This window comes from Leguminivora glycinivorella, chromosome 15, assembly GCF_023078275.1.
Source record: "Leguminivora glycinivorella isolate SPB_JAAS2020 chromosome 15, LegGlyc_1.1, whole genome shotgun sequence".
Taxonomy (NCBI): domain Eukaryota; kingdom Metazoa; phylum Arthropoda; class Insecta; order Lepidoptera; family Tortricidae; genus Leguminivora; species Leguminivora glycinivorella.
In genome coordinates this window covers 15,477,973-15,495,453 of record NC_062985.1, presented here as the reverse complement: position 1 = coordinate 15,495,453, position 17,481 = coordinate 15,477,973, and the positions used below count along the sequence as shown (strand labels likewise).

Here is a 17,481-nt window from a genome sequence, read left to right as displayed (position 1 = left end):
ACGAAACTGTGACATTGCAGTGACAGGTTGCCAGCCTCTCGCCTACGCCACAATTTAACCCATATCCCACAGTCGCTTTCTACGACACCCACGGGAAGAAAGGGGGTGGTGAAATTCTTAACCCGTCACCACATGGGCAAACGCCTATAACTATGTTTTTTTTTGACACGCAGTTCAAAGATCGTGTCATTCACGAAGACGCGCGCCTCGCTTCATAATGTTATGTATTTAAAAGTCAATTGCGCGTTTTCTTGGATGACACCAAGTAGGTGCGTCCATACAATCACGTTGTGTCAACTGTAAACCGCGTAATTAATGAGAAGTGAAGTGCGTTCTTAACGAGTTGCTGGGAACAAGCCACGCGTATCGCAACATCATTTCATACTTAACACATGTCGAGATTGCTGATGATCACACTGATTTTAATTAGCTACTGAAATTAGGCAATTAACACCTGAAATTTGACACTATAATTATTATTTTTATTTTACAATTTTAGTGTAGAAAACAATAGAGTATTTTATTAAAAATGTCTGTTTATGATACTGACACTTGATGAATGACAGTTGTGGCAAAAATGTCTCATATAAAAGACCTCGTGCTTCGTGCTTTTACGTTCTCTCTAATGCTATAAGTACCGCTAATCCGCTAATATTTGTACCGCTAATCGTATTATCCCAAGCATATATTAATTTACGAGTATATAGCATCAACACTTATTGTTGACACCTAATTAAAATGTCTTAGCTGAAGCTATGCGGAAAGCTGCTAGCAATTATTTAAAACCTAATTTAAGATAGTATCAGAGTAGTAGAAGCGGTGCCGGCTAAAAGGAACTAGTCATACTCATAAAAAAATTATACCTACTGTAAACCGGTCTCATAGTCAGATGTCTACTGACTACAAACCCCCACCCTTGAACAAAATATTTACGTCTTCAAATATTGTTAGGTACCTAAAACATGTGCGAGAAAATAACCACTGACTCACATGATACACAAATAAAAACCATTATTATACATAATGTATAATAAAGTGTTTTATGAAAGCAGTCAATTAACACTTATTTTGGCAGCAAAAGGAACATGTGTGGGTGTCCGGGTTATGAGTTAATCGGACCCCGCGCGTTGATTAGACCACTGACCGAGCACTCTTAACGCATACCCATTCACTGTTGATACCGAGAACCAGTGTAACTGCCCTCTTGAGACATAACGTACAATAAACTCCCGACTTTTTTCAAAAGGGGTAGGCAGAGCACACACTGATCAAGTTTAAATGCCACTCTTCCCACTCTTGGCAGTTTTGCCAAGGGGTTGAAAGAAAAATTAATTGTGATAAATTGATAATGCAGTGCCAGGTTGCCAGCCGCAGCCCATTGCCCATACCACAATCGAACCCATATCCCACAGTCGACTTCCACGACACTCACGGGATGCGATCCTGTGCGATCGACACTGTAAGCGATCAGAACACCGCTGCTTCGGGCCCCTGCTACCGCTTTCAAATCAATTGAGGATGATCCTTTTTTAGCTCACTCAGAATAACCAATAAAAAGGCCGCGGTTTTTTATTAAATTAGTTTTTATTTGTCTGCCTCGGCCTTAATAAATTAGATCTTTATTGGATAGAGATAAGCGATTGAACTTTGTGTTAAAGGATGTTGCTAATAGCATCTAAATGGCGATGTAAGGTTGATAATCTCTTGTTTTTATCGTAACTTAAATAGAAGCGATAAACTGGTAGAAAAAGGACTTGGATATCTCAATTCGGTTACATATCAAGTATTTTAATATCTTCGATTCACATTGAATTTTCTATAGCAACTATTCTCACTCTTATTATTAATTTATTTCATACACACAATTTAAACCGTATGTCAGCAGTTCTCAAAAAGTTTGTACAAAAATTAAGGAAAAAGTTAAATTTGTTTTTTTTATTCCTTTTTTGTTACCAAGAGTTATTTGATGAATTGAGATTTTAGTAAGTTTTATTTGGTCATTAAGGTTCTCTAGTATCTACATTTTCTTAATTATAACAATTATCCTGTATATATCTTACGAAAGTCGACTTATATTACTAAATGTTGGTAACAAAATAGGATCAATTAAAATTTGTTGATGTGGCTATCTATGTACAAACTTTTTGAGAACTGCTGAGGTATAAACAATAGATTGACTTTATATAGACATACTGAGTTAATTATGGGAAGTGAGAACTCATAAAGAGAACCTGGATATATATTTCTCACATATATGAACACAAATATGGCAAGACACTAATTTCAAACAATATTATTCAATCCACTCATCCAGCAAATTCGCGAGCGAGTGGCACAAAACAAAATATGGTAAAAAATGTACTTTATAAAGACGAAATCATTCGTATCCGGCGACATTTATGAGACGTGATGTCACTCTTTGTCACGTCGCTGTGGACACAAGTGCCGAAATAAAACCAAGACACTGTTTACGGGCTTCATCATCTTTAGCAACGTTTTAAATGAGATCTGTATCAAAAAGACCAACAGGAAAATATGCTCATAGATATAGAATGGAGCTCGCATATCGTGTATGTATCGTGTTTTTTATGAAAATAAGCGCGTGAGGCGGCAAAAAAAAAACGTTTGTTTTTTTATGGACGACGCACCTATTTCAAAAAATATCTCACAAAGTTATAGTACGTTTTCGTGTACTACTAAATATATATGTCGGCGTTTCCAACGTAAAGACCATTCAGACATTCATGCATCTGTTATTCAGAGAACTATAATATGATGAAATCAACAAGATATGTGACTAACTTCTTTTAGGTATCCCGGTTTTAGTCATAAGGAATAGGTACGAGTATCATGTTGCCACTAAGTGGTTGTGACCTTATTTGGTTCTTTGAATAGGATGTACAAATTTATACTGTTAGAGTAAAAACACCAGGATACCACTATTAATTATACAGTTTATTAAACGGAATCTCAAAATACAAGTTCAATGACAAGCTATCTTCAAGTGACGCTCTGAGTCCGTCTGACGCCATTTTTGACAGCGATGCTAGTGAAGGGGACGTTCGACTAGTGATGTCCTTATACTCGACCATTCTGACCTTGACCTTTCGTCCCGAAGGTCTCTGCTATCCATGCTGCTACTGATGACTGCCGCAGTCAACACAGCCGAAGCAGGCTGCGCCTCCAACTGATGGCGGTAGACTTCATCTGTTCATTTGTTCTTTTCTTTTCTGCGGAGTGAACAAGAACTTTGTATACTCCAGCTATACACTCAGGCCCTGGTCCTTTGAAGTGATTAACTCGAGTACCGTTGGAAACGGCCGGTGTAGTTTAAGACTAACTTACACCAAGATATGTAATTGGTCTCATTTTATAGTCGAATCATAGTAATGACATAACTAAACTCAAGATTGCATGACCAGACTAGCCTAGTACAAGTAAGTCAGATCATTTTTTTTTTAACAATTCCACGGCCAGTAAGGCTTTAAAACTATTAAGGTGCCAATGGTACGAAAACTACATGTTTTACCGCCATGATCGATACTATATATTAGTCAAATTAATTATGTAAAATATATGACATATAGCGGCGGGCAGGTAATTACCGGTGTACAAAGCACCATCCAATATTTGCTTGTAAATATCTTTACCCATCAATACATTTCATTTCAGGCAAGTATTATGTTCTAAGTAAGACCTTACGTGAGCGGTGCATTCCAAACTAACCGCTAAATATAACAATGATGATTGGCGTTGTTAAAATAGCAAATACATGGAACAAACTCACAGTTGGCTCCGTCACTGTAGGCTGTGAAGCTCCCCGCACGCGCAACAACGCGTACATCAAACTCGTGAGAGGTGAACATGACACACTCCATGCGTGAGCATAGCCGCCTTCTAACACAGCAAGCAGCAAGAAAGCTCTTATTAAAAAGCTCTGTAACATACATGGGAAATACTAAGTTCCTTAATGTAACGAGAACGTGATAATTTTTCCTTGGAACTAAGCCAGTAGGTGATAGAATCAGTACAACACAACTGTCGTTCAAGTAACATGATAAGGTTACGAGAAATTAATGTACGATTGGCATAGTCGATGCTCTCAATTACAGACCCGGCTTACATAGCCGTAAAATAATTTAGTAATAAACAATGACAATGAAGATATTAGAAAATATTGTCATGTAAGCTTTTTTTATGAAAATATATTAAGCAGAATACATGGCTGCTCCTTGGCAGGACCTTTAACAACTGCTAATTATTTATCTATCAACATGATAAAATTAATAAAAGGTAATAATCAATGTGTACTAGCCACTAATTTTGCTATAAGATAACAAACATTACCATATCAAAGCTTCATACGCAAGCCACGGTGATACGGCTGCTTTCGAGGCTGGCGGCGCAACGACCGCAGACGTTGGCCCTTCATGACAAGGTTGTCGCGCAGCCTGTAGCATGCACTCTATTGGAAACCGTAATTCCACCAGCAACCTCTGGAAAGTATTAGCGCAAGCAACCCTTTCAAGGTAACCTTGAGATCACTACTCTTTAAGGTCATAAAACATGCTTTTGACAAACAAGGTCTCAAGCTAACCTCTTAAAGATAGACTATATAACACATGATGGTCCGTCTCCAAAGACCTGCATCACAAATACCAGAAACAGAACTAACCTCGCAAGGATAGTCTATATAACACATGATGGCCCGTCTCCAAAGACCTGCACCACAAATACCAGAACAGAACTAACCTCGCAAGGATAGTCTATATAACACATGATGGCCCGTCTCCAAAGACCTGCACCACAAATACCAGAACAGAACTAACCTCGCAAGGATAGTCTATATAACACATGATGGCCCGTCTCCAAAGACCTGCACCACAAATACCAGAACAGAACTAACCTCGCAAGGATAGTCTATATAACACATGATGGTCCGTCTCCAAAGACCTGCATCACAAATACCAGAAACAGAACTAACCTCGCAAGGATAGTCTATATAACACATGATGGCCCGTCTCCAAAGACCTGCACCACAAATACCAGAACAGAACTAACCTCGCAAGGATAGTCTATATAACACATGATGGCCCGTCTCCAAAGACCTGCACCACAAATACCAGAACAGAACTAACCTCGCAAGGATAGTCTATATAACACATGATGGCCCGTCTCCAAAGACCTGCACCACAAATACCAGAACAGAACTAACCTCGCAAGGATAGTCTATATAACACATGATGGTCCGTCTCCAAAGACCTGCATCACAAATACCAGAAACAGAACTAACCTCGCAAGGATAGTCTATATAACACATGATGGCCCGTCTCCAAAGACCTGCACCACAAATACCAGAACAGAACTAACCTCGCAAGGATAGTCTATATAACACATGATGGCCCGTCTCCAAAGACCTGCACCACAAATACCAGAACAGAACTAACCTCGCAAGGATAGTCTATATAACACATGATGGCCCGTCTCCAAAGACCTGCACCACAAATACCAGAACAGAACTAACCTCGCAAGGATAGTCTATATAACACATGATGGTCCGTCTCCAAAGACCTGCACCACAATAATAGGTCTTATGCACATGGTCCGCCTCCTAAGGCCAACATTGCATAAACAGAACTATTTAAGAAACAATAATCAAAGTAACAAATGTATAGCAGACATTAAAGTAATCATTATAATCATGATTCACACTTTAAGTGACGGAAATCACTTCATTTTTACTTGTGGATATCACATTAGTTACACTACCGTGGATACCACAAGATTCAGGTACAATGTGCTTATCAGGAAACCCTGTGAACAGAATATATTATTAACATCATGTATAGGCAACACAACTCGGTTCTTAATCCGGCGTGTATATATGCAATGGCAACTCGGTTCCTAATTTGAGAGTAATAGCACAAGCACAACTCGGTTCTCAATCCGGCGTGCATATATGTAATGACAACTCAGTTCTTAATCTGAGACTAATAAGGCAAAACACAACTCGGTTCTCAATCCGGCGTGCATATATGTAATGACAACCCAGTTCTTAATCTGAGACTAATAAGGCAAAACACAACTCGGTTCTTAATCCGGCGTGCATATATGTAATGACAACTCAGTTCTTAATCTGAGACTAATAAGGCAAAACACAACTCGGTTCTCAATCCAGCGTGCATATATGTAATGACAACTCAGTTCTTAATCTGAGACTAATAAGGCAAAACACAACTCGGTTCTTAATCCGGCGTGCATATATGTAATGACAACTCAGTTCTTAATCTGAGACTAATAAGGCAAAACACAACTCGGTTCTTAATCCGGCGTGCATATATGTAATGACAACTCAGTTCTTAATCTGAGACTAATAAGGCAAAACACAACTCGGTTCTTAATCCGGCGTGCATATATGTAATGACAACTCAGTTCTTAATCCGAGACTAATAAGGCAAAACATAACTCGGTTCTTAATCCGGTGTGCATATATGTAATGACAACTCAGTTCTTAAATCTGAGAGTAATAAGGCAAAACACAACTCGGTTCTTAATCCGGCGTGCATATATGTAATGACAACTAATGTCTTAATCTGAGATTAATAAGGCAAAACATAACTCGGTTCTTAATCCGGTGTGCATATATGTAATGACAACTCAGTTCTTAATCTGAGACTAATAAGACAAAACACAACTCGGTTGTCAATCCGGCGTGCAACTTGTTTTATTTTTCCCGTGCCCCTAAATAAGGTAACACGCTTACTATAGATAGCATTATTGAGATACATTTCAGCCAGCCAAAAATAATTTTATGAAACTTGGCTTATTTTTACCGTGCCCCTAAATAAGGTAACATGCTTACTATAGATAGCATTATTGAAATACATTTCAGCCAACCAAAAATAATTTTATGAAACTTGGCTTATTTTTCCCGTTCCCCTAAATAAGGTAACACGCTTACTATAAATACCAGTATTGAAATACATTTCAGCCAACCAAAAATAATTTTATGAAACTTGGCTTATTTTTCCCGTGCTCCTAAATAAGGTAACACGCTTACTATAAATACCAGTATTGAAATACATTTCAGCCAACCAAAAATAATTTTATGAAACTTGGCTTATTTTTCCCGTGCTCCTAAATAAGGTAACACGCTTACTATAAATACCAGTATTGAAATACATTTCAGCCAACCAAAAATAATTTTATGAAACTTGGCTTATTTTTCCCGTGCTCCTAAATAAGGTAACACGCCTACTATACCAGTATTGAAATACATTCCAGTCAAGCAAGAATAATCATATGGCACTTGACAAAGGTATTTATATATCATCATCAGGCATGGTGCTTATTGATTAAACCATCAAGCTTGCCAGACAATGCTTCAAAAGACACACTAGAGAGATGCTATAGCTGTAGGTATATGTGCAATTTAAAGCACAACATTATCCATATAGCTGCCACCTGCACAACTACATAATTTTGTTAGTTGTGTTAATACTATGCATATGCAAGAATACTTAGTACAAGTTAATGAGTTTTTATAACAAAATATCATTATTTTTGATTCTTGCAAAAGTCACAAACATGTAAAATATATATATTCTTGTGAAATCAAGAAGCAATAGAAGTGTACAGTTATTTTTATATTTCAAGGAACAGAACATATTAAAAGTAGACAATACTTGTCAACTTCAAACGGTAACCTGTTTGTCATGCTTCGGTTCGGAAACATTCCTTCGCAGTGAAGTGGTTAAAATTATTAGAAGCTCCAATTAAGTTATTTACCTCAGATTATTGCACATCTTTTAAAAACTTAACTGATTGGCATGTTTCAAGCCCAATTCCAAATCAAACTGATTTGTTGTAACAGACAAGTATAGCATGTAGACCGTTAAAGTCCATCGGGTCTATAAATATCAAAATCTCTTACCATTAGCTATGACAAATTTTACCAGTGTCATAAATAGTTCAATAGATATCCAGTTTGGTGTTTCCAGCTTTTAGCAAGATTTAACCTCAGGAACTTCTGGAATCATGCCTTATCAATGCAAGTATTTTCAACTTATGGTCAATAGTCTCCGGATTACCGGCAGGCAACTACTGTAATCAATAAATTAATCTGGAAAGGAATGTAATTTAAAGAACAAATTATATCACTGTCAATGCATTAAATGGACACTGGACTATGTCATGATAATAAATGTTCCAAGTGTCTGTCTAGGTAATATATTTGTCTTTGGTTCAATTTAGAACATGATTACATTGAATACATTTTTTTTTGTCAAAAATGTTTGCAATGATAAACCAGCATTATTATAAACAAAACAGCATCAACAATACACTATACTTCAGTGCTATGCCCTTAATTTTAACACACATTATGGTTTTACAAAGATGCATAATTAACCTCATCAAAATATTATTATGTTAATATTATTATTATTTTATCAACATTTTTGATGAATTTGTGCCATGTAATATAGCAACATGTTTCCTCATTTAGAAAAATGCAAGATCATACAGAGTTTATATGCATAAGAATGTCACTAAGACAGATTTCAAAATACAGTCCCCGGTAAAGTGACAAAACTTATAGTCACAAAAGAGTTGTCAAAGTTTTCTTATGCTTATTTACTCATCCATTATACTAACCTGTAGTGAATTTAAAATGTATTTACTGTCAGTATACTTACATAAGCCAGATGCAATGGCACAATATTATTGAGTAGGATAAATACCTTATTCCATGTCATTCCGGACAAACTTATTTTTAATATGACAAATAGGGCAAGATAATGATCATCTCTCTTTGTAGATCATAAAACCCATAAAGTCACCTGTTATAAGGAATCATTTAGGTGCCATTTAGATTGAAACTTATCTTATATTCTGTTTCACTGTGACACCATGACAATTGTCAATATATCACAAGTAGGTACAATATGTATTATGTATTCTGAAACATATCTGGAAGCACAAAAACACAACACACAAGGTGAGCTAATGATTATTCACTACAGCCTCTCTATACATATTATACTAATAATACTCTTTGACAACTTGGATGTGGTTCATCTTTCACAGTCCATGGGTTACTGTAATACACTTTGTGAGCAAGTATTTACTTCTTCAACATGTACATAATTTGATCTGAAAGAAAGAAACAACACACTATTGGACAATAGTGGATGTTGATCACTTCAGCCCCAGAACACTGTGTTTGGACCACCTTTACTTCCTGTTACGCACTCATTATGATCAAATACTACTCCAAAGTTTGAATATATCTTAAACTGCAATGGATACTTTTAACTGTAGTATATGGTGCTAGTGTCTTTACTCGTTGAATCAGATCGACTGGTGTTAATTAAATACTGTTGGACGACAATAAATGGTTATGAGCGCGGCGCGAGAATGATATTGTCAATTTCGGACAAATTTCATAGTACGGGCGTATATGGGTACTTAATATCGCGCTTCTGAAACTGTTAGAGTAAAAACACCAGGATACCACTATTAATTATACAGTTTATTAAACGGAATCTCAAAATACAAGTTCAATGACAAGCTATCTTCAAGTGACGCTCTGAGTCCGTCTGACGCCATTTTTGACAGCGATGCTAGTGAAGGGGACGTTCGACTAGTGATGTCCTTATAATACCTACATCGCATGTCGGTTTCTATATTGTAAACGAGAAAAAAGATAATTTCGCTTGGATGATATTATAAAAATATCACATATTTGGCCTGGTACTAGTAGTCAGTACGTAGTTTATAGCGGGAAGTTTCATATAAATTCAATCTTACACAAAACAGAGGTCTATGCTACGTTAGTACAAAAACACTGCTGTGTTTTCTTTTTTCAATTTCTTGAATACCAATGCTATTTTGACAGAAATAACCTTGTAAATCAAAATCAGTACTTTATTAAATGTATCTGAAAAATATCCGTTTTTTGCTTAAAATACCTGTTACGCCTTGCATGCAAAGATCAAATAATGCTGACTTCATAGCCAGCGATTCACAAAGGATTCTTAAAATCGACAGTTCCAAGTTCAAAATTGAATGTTTGACCGGGTGTCCGGCGGAGGGTGAAGTCCGTTCCAGGCCGGTTGCTCGGCCCCTCCCTTACTCCAAATTAGGCATTACCATACCTGTGATCATAATCAGCAGCTGCCCTAAACCAGAAACGCACTAAGATTAGTCAGTCAACGATATGATACATGTTTCGGCTGTATTTTGATGGAAGAAGGTCGAAATATGTCAACGGATTTTGGTCGGCAACCTAACAGACTGTTTAACCTTTAGTAGACCCTATCCCTTTTAAATAAGGATGTTGTATAGTCAGATAATAGTGTCGACAGTATTACATGTTTAAGGCACTTTGTTTTCGGCGGAGATCCCATATTAATTAGAGAGCGTTTAGGGTGGCAAGCGGAATAAAAATAACATGTATTATGTCTTTACTCGTGTGTTACAAGCCGGTATGTTTGGCTTGGTATCATTAGGGCTTGTATATCTTTATAAATGATTAGAGGAGCATCTGCGATCTACCGACAGCTCCGCTCGTGGATGTATAACCTAATTATTGAACGGCATAGTCTGTTTGACACGTAATATGAGGGTCCATGTCTTAAGCTGGAAACAAATTATCGGACGTGGCAGACGGTCGCGGCTGACGGCCGCAACTGTAAGTGTGCAGTGGCTTGCGGCTGACAAAAACATCCACCGCGCCAGATTTCTGTCGGACTCCGAACGCTCAAGTTTACGTCCTTACGTCCGATAGTTTGCACAATTCAGTGTATATTCATTATCTAGATACCCATAGCAGAAGACCTGAGGACTGCAGAAGACCGTGCGGAGTGGAGGGCTTTGGTGCGAAACATAACGATCTCATGTGGTCGCGACCCTCAGCCATGAGGAACCGAGGAAGAAGAGAGAAGATACCCATAAGTCTCGCCTGTGAGCCGCGTCCGTCAGGCGCATCCGATAATTTGTTTCCAGCTTTATTCGTTTACGGAAACCACGACCCAGGGTTCTGCGTCCTCTTAAAAGTCCTCTGTTCATCCCGTCATGGCTTAGCTTAGTAGGTCTTCATCAATAAGGTTTAATTAACTCTGGAGTTTAGCAACTGCTCGGTTTATGTTCTTTCTATTTTATGTTAATGCTAAAGTCATATATTCTTACAGGTACAGACCAGTGGAATGCAGATTGCCAGTTAAGGAAATGCGAATAGGATTTCTAGTCAAGAAACGATGATTCCGGGATATTTTATGGCGTAGCTGAGAGTTTACGTGCGTATAATCGGAAACGACTTGCAATCAATCTTCTAATACTTAATAGTGAAATCAAATAACTAAAATAAATATATTTTTAATGTGATTGTTAAAATAAGCAGTAAAGGATACTTTATCTCTCAGATATCATCAGTGTTAAAAATATGAATGTTCGTCACCTGAGTAACGACGGAGTACCCACAATACAAGCCGTCAACGTCATGGGTTGTAGGATTTTCGAGTTTATTAGGGTTCCGTACCAAAAAGGTACAAAAGAAACCCTTATGGTGCGACTCTGTCCATCTGTCTGTCACATTTTTTTTATACCACGCCGATAGCAAAACAAGCATCACGGCTCATCTGAAGGAATGCCTATGGGCACTCCAGAGGTGTGACCAAGGTATATACCGACGCTAAAACCTTGTTATATTTTATTTATCTTGTTCTCATGAAAAGCTAGTAAGAGTGTAAGGCGCGGACGGTAGCACCCTTATCCGTTACGCCGATACTATCGCCTCGGCCTAATTTGAATAACCGGCGGCGTGATAACTGCATTTGCATTCGTTCCCGAACAGAATTACTCATTTCCTTGAGAAAAGACACGCTTATGGATCTTTAGACCTTTATTAGTAGATTTTATTATACTCGGGTTGTAGTTTCTATCGTTGCCACAGATTTTTGTATTTTTTGCTTTGAGATCGTTGCAGTAAACTGTCAGCGATTTGTCGTAAAGTTTCAAGTTCTCTTTTCCTGAATTCAAAGAAGAACTTGCATTTCTTAGATTCTTTGTGATTTAGCAGAAATTTTCAAGTTTGTGGATAGAATGGTCACTAATATTTTTTCTGCATGTGATCAGATCAAATAGTAGTCTATGATTTTTGCAAAATGTGATTTTGTGTTTTCCCTGTCTTGTTTTCTTAAGACTACTTCTATTACCTACCAACCAATAAAATTACACATTAACGGGGCATTCCAATTGGAATTATTAGAAAGTCAATAAACGCAACCAATCAAGATAAAATAATCTCACCAGCTTTTGATTAAGAACCGTGCCTTCTCCAGAGTGAAACGGTACATCAGCAGCAGTGCCGCCATTAATATCTGTATCTTTTATGATATAGAAAAAGCTTATGGTTATATCACGTAAGAGTTCTTAAGTCGTTTTAAGGTGTAGTTCGAATAGCATTTACGTCGGAATTCTCTAGAAACTCTCCCGGGTTCCCGCGAGGTTGAGATCGTGACTGCGCGTCGCCTCGGCGCAATTTGCTTACCCATACAGTGCCAGCCGCTCTAATCATGTGTAAAATATTGCGGGGCTCGTCACCAGACACGGAATCGGGTCCGCGTCAAAAGTCACGGAGTACGGGATTAATTGAGCGCGATACCACGATTAACTGTGACATCTGAAAAAGCAAGTGACAATTTGTACTGAACGAACTCGATGCGGCTTTAGAAAATTATGTAGAACAGATATCTATGGTAGAAATTGCTTCACAGAAATCAGGGACGTTAGTGTAGTCGTAATTAGCACTTTTCCTCAAACACTACACATAGCTAGTTAATAATAAAAGCAAACGCATCGTTATATGTCGTAAGCAAATATGATCAGGCCCGCACGACTCGTATTGCTTCTGTATGCCACTGATCATACCAGCGATATCAAAATGACATAGTTTAATCGATTTAAGCCATATCAGCGTCGATAAGCATTGATTCGTAAGTAATACTAATATTATGCATTCTTTACCTAAACATATAGCTATTTGAATACAGAAGCTGTTATGACGCCTACACGGTCCGATTCCAAACATCGCACAGCAATCGAGAAATATAATATTAGCTTGCAAATCCGCGTATGCCATAAAAGCGTAGAGAATCGGCGAGATCAAGTTGAGCGCGTGACCTCAAGGAATAACGAGACGGGTGTGAGCCGGGCCTATTAGAACAATGGTAGCGCAGGAGCGATCATAAAGTTACGTGGTACGCCGAAGCCGGACGAATGCTGACCTGCCCCAACTGAGCGTGACAACGCTTCCCTAGTCACGGTCATCGCCGCTTGGAGCTGAATTTTATTCATAAAATATTATTAGACTGGGAACCATTCTGAGATATGATCGAAGAAAATTCAGTGCGACGTTCTATTCTACGGTATCTTTTAATACTTATGCTTTGGCAGCATGAATCCTGAATTCCGCAAATAAAACTGATAATGATAACCAATTGACATAATTATATACGGGATTGTTTGAAATTATGAAGACTTAAACTTCGTTACGTATGCCATATTATTAAAACAAGCATCTGATTGATAGTATGGTGACCGTATAAGGCGTGTATCAACATCAACTTTATGGGTGTCCACGTCCTGTCAGGCTGTCAATTAAGCGTAGGTAAATACTTGTATACCTTTTGCTTTTTGAGTAAAAGCAAGACATAGAGGACCACAAATTAATTATTGAAAAAATAAAAATATTAATTAGAAGTTATTGGCTCCTTCAGCAGTAGCCTGTTGATTGTGGATAGAGAAGAGTCGGAGAATGTATCGGTTCCCATAGATCCCACGGCTTTTCTCTCCACACATGAAGTTAGGTGTGACGTGATATTTGCGTAGCATCTTGCCTTACAATGATGGGTGGGGACTGGGGACGTTAAAACATTCCTATTATTCCCACGCACGAACCACGGATGCGCGGTGCGGTTCCGATCGCCGAGCTCACTAATTGACTATATGGGATCCTAAGGACACCCTGGCGAGTCCTGCCGCCAATCATGTCCAATAGTGGACGTATCAAGATCCTTTAGAACTGTAACGTCGCAGTACATTGATTGTGTGATAGAGCACTCTTCACATACTTTAATAGAAGATACTGATTTGGAAAAACAATTGTGTGCAGATACAGGACAGTGTTAATGCTGGTCCAATCTATTTTAGACAACATAAAGGTGAAATCCGGAAATGAGGACATTGGTCTTAGTATTTATCAACAGGGCATTTTTTAAATGTTTAAAACATCTCATTTAAAAGATTTTTTATGATAAATTAAAGGTAAGATCAACTCCACTTACAATTTTGCATTAAAAGTAATAAACCCCTTCCTACGTGCTAATGACGAAAATAATTTTACTGCAATTACTTTTCAAACCCGTTTCCAAGATTATCATAGAGGCTAATGCTAAGCATGTAAACATTTAAATTGTAAAATCCTGAGACATGTTCCCAGAATGGAAATAATTACATATATCCTTAATGATAAAGGACGAGACAAGAACGAGTCGACGAGACGCGTGGGAGCTAATCATCCGATGCTATCTGACCAAGAGCTTTTACTTCATTGCAAAAACATTACGTCTCTCATTTTAATTCAATTTACTTCACGTCTGATCTTTCAAAATGGTGCTTGTGGTTAATGAAGGAGGCATAAAGCTCGCACTCAATAATTAGAAATTGAGAAAATCCACGAATGCAGCTGCCGTTACTATAAATACCGAATTGCTAAATCGTTAATTTTGTAATAAATAGCTCGTAAAATCGAACGCTAAGTCGTGAGACCAGCGGCGAGCATTACAGACATACCACGCAATCGAACACGCGTTATGGGATATTAAGGGTAACATTTTAACGCAAATAAGTAATAACACATTATTGTTAAATGTCGGTAAATGTCAGCGCATTACATTGTCAATACATTGCGAAACTTCCTCGTACGCACGCGGGCACTTTGCAAAATGTTAAAAACCGCAGAATAATTTTATAAAATAAGAGGTCTTTGTGGAAGTAAACAGTGGTCAATTACGACGGTGGGCGCTCGGTCCGCGGGGTTCAGAAACAATCGAAGCGATGCGATGCGCGAGATACCGGCCCGTAATAACTCTAATGGCGAGATAAGCCCGCCACTGCGGATACAACCTACGGCCGCATAAATGTGCTCTAACACCGCGCTCGCGCCATCAGATGCGGCAATCTATAATCTACTAGTATTAAACTAACATCTCATTTAAGCAAAAAATGTACAGATGTACCTAATTTAATTCATTTGGGTTGCAGATTTTATAAAGCTAACCGTAATTTAAATGTGACAAACTGTCGATATAAAGGGGCACCGAACGGATAACAAGAGGTATTGTGCGTTAAAGAGCGTATCGATGGCGTCTATTAGATTGGACACGGGCGCTCCGCGCACCGAGTGACGCTTCTTACCTCCGCGCAGCCAGCCCGACCAGTTTACGCCGACAACCATGTAAACGATTTATTCCCGAGTCTCGTTTTGCATTACTCGATCGGGAGCCAGGGCTGAGGGTCCCTATCGAAGCCGCGGGCTCCGAAATAGTAATAAAACTTTACAGCCTCTTCTGTGGAATGCGTGTTTACACACGGTAATGTTGTTTTAAACGGACTACCATAAGCGGAGTTTCAATAATGTGTTTCCAATAGCTGTTTAAAAAGTCAATATGATCTTGTAAAAACAAACTCGTCCCTCAATTGAAAACAATTGATTTTATGCCCTGTAAAAACTTTTAAAACAATTGTAGATTTTCTACATACGCTATTTGCATAATGACTCAAGTGGCACGAGAAACTACACGTGAGGTAAGAGGTATCTTGCCGACCGATTGTTCCATACAAACGTCGGAAAAGAATTAAAGGTATATATCATTTGAAGGGGGTTATTTTTTAAAAGGTATCTGGTATCCCTATAGTACATCCATCTTCCTACTCGTTTTCCATCCCGGCTATAACTTTACACTGCCTTATGGTTATTACTACTTAATATAAAACTACCTTTATTGATGTGTCGGAAATAAAAGGGATAATTTGATGAGTTTTGTAAAGGGTATCTGAATCTCTATCTCTACAAGTTTTTCACTTTTTTAGAATACGCCACTCTATAGTGTGAACGTCACGAAATAGTACATTACGATACAAGTGCGGAAAAGAGAAAGTTCAAAACGAGTGGCTATAAATTAAAACAGACATGAGTTACGAATTTATTTTTCGCACGTATACCGTACGACATTTTTCAGTGCACATGGCCATTCTGAAGTTTTGACCTGACAAAAAATGACCCACTGTGGGTTGTAGTGCGGGCAAAAAAAAAAACATCTGTAAAGTGTATTTGATTTTTGGTCCTAGTAACATACTCAAAAACGTCAGAAATTCATGGTATAGACTCTGGTAACCCTAGTACGCAGTTGTCGCAGAGGTTTATTAAACGACGCTAAGATGGCCGTCGGACCGGCTTCATCCCGCTTCCTCGAGCTCACGTAGCAAACATAATCAAACTTTATACTATCGCCCCATCCATTATACTATGATACATACATACAATCACGCCTGTATCCCTTAGGGGTAGACAGAGTACATGAATCTACTAGTTTCAGTACCACTCTTGGCAATTAAGGGGTTGAAAAAAGACGAAATTGTGACATTGCAGTGACAGCTTGCCGGCCTCTCCAAGTTCTCCAACTACGCTACGCCACAATTGAATCTAAAAAAAATATATCCCACACGACTTCTACGTCACCCACGGGAAGAAAGGGGGTGGTGAAATTCTTAACCCCACACATAACCATGATACAACTAGACTTTACTCATGTAAACAGTATTTTTAAGTAGCCGCAAATTTTCCTTGGTAAATGTACCCTGGGAAACAGACTAGCGGTGCAGGAACTGTAAGATTCTACAAATAGATGAATCTCTTGTAACTCTATTGTTTGCTTTAAGAACTTCACGAAACAATTCCTTATTATCTTTACGAATTCATTAATTCGCAATGGATAATTTCTACATATTTCGTGCTAAAGAAAAAGGTCAAATCGTACAATTAAATAATAACATTCTTTTAAGATAAGTAACGAATCACATAATTAATAATGATTGCATTAATTGCAACGAAAAGTTAAGAATGGGAACTCACGCAAATAAATAAGAGAATAAATGAAATGGTAAATAACTTTTATAAATATTTAATTGGCACACGAGAACGAAGTGGGACTGATTGAAACCGTTTATTAATACTTGAGTGAGTGAGGGTCGCGATTATTTATTAAGCGGCCGATTGAGTATGAGCAGCGATGGTGCATATAATCGATGTGATTGAAGCGCGAGGCAAGTTATATTCTCTTTTTAAATGACTCAAAAAAAAGTCATGAGACGAGGCGGGCTGGCTGGATAGGTGTTTAATGAATATTACAAACGTGGTGA

At 38.1% G+C, this 17,481-nt stretch overlaps 1 protein-coding gene and 1 long non-coding RNA gene across 2 annotated transcripts in view; both read right to left on the bottom strand.

The window, feature by feature from the left end:
* LOC125233846 (histone-lysine N-methyltransferase ash1) overlaps positions 1-17,481 on the bottom strand; it is a 125,027-nt gene that overhangs the window by 66,614 nt on the left and 40,932 nt on the right.
* LOC125233849 lies at positions 3,788-4,732 on the bottom strand. The gene is made up of 2 exons (XR_007177899.1): positions 4,348-4,732; positions 3,788-3,937 (listed from the first exon to the last, which is right to left on the bottom strand). It is a non-coding gene; the product is annotated as an uncharacterized LOC125233849 (long non-coding RNA).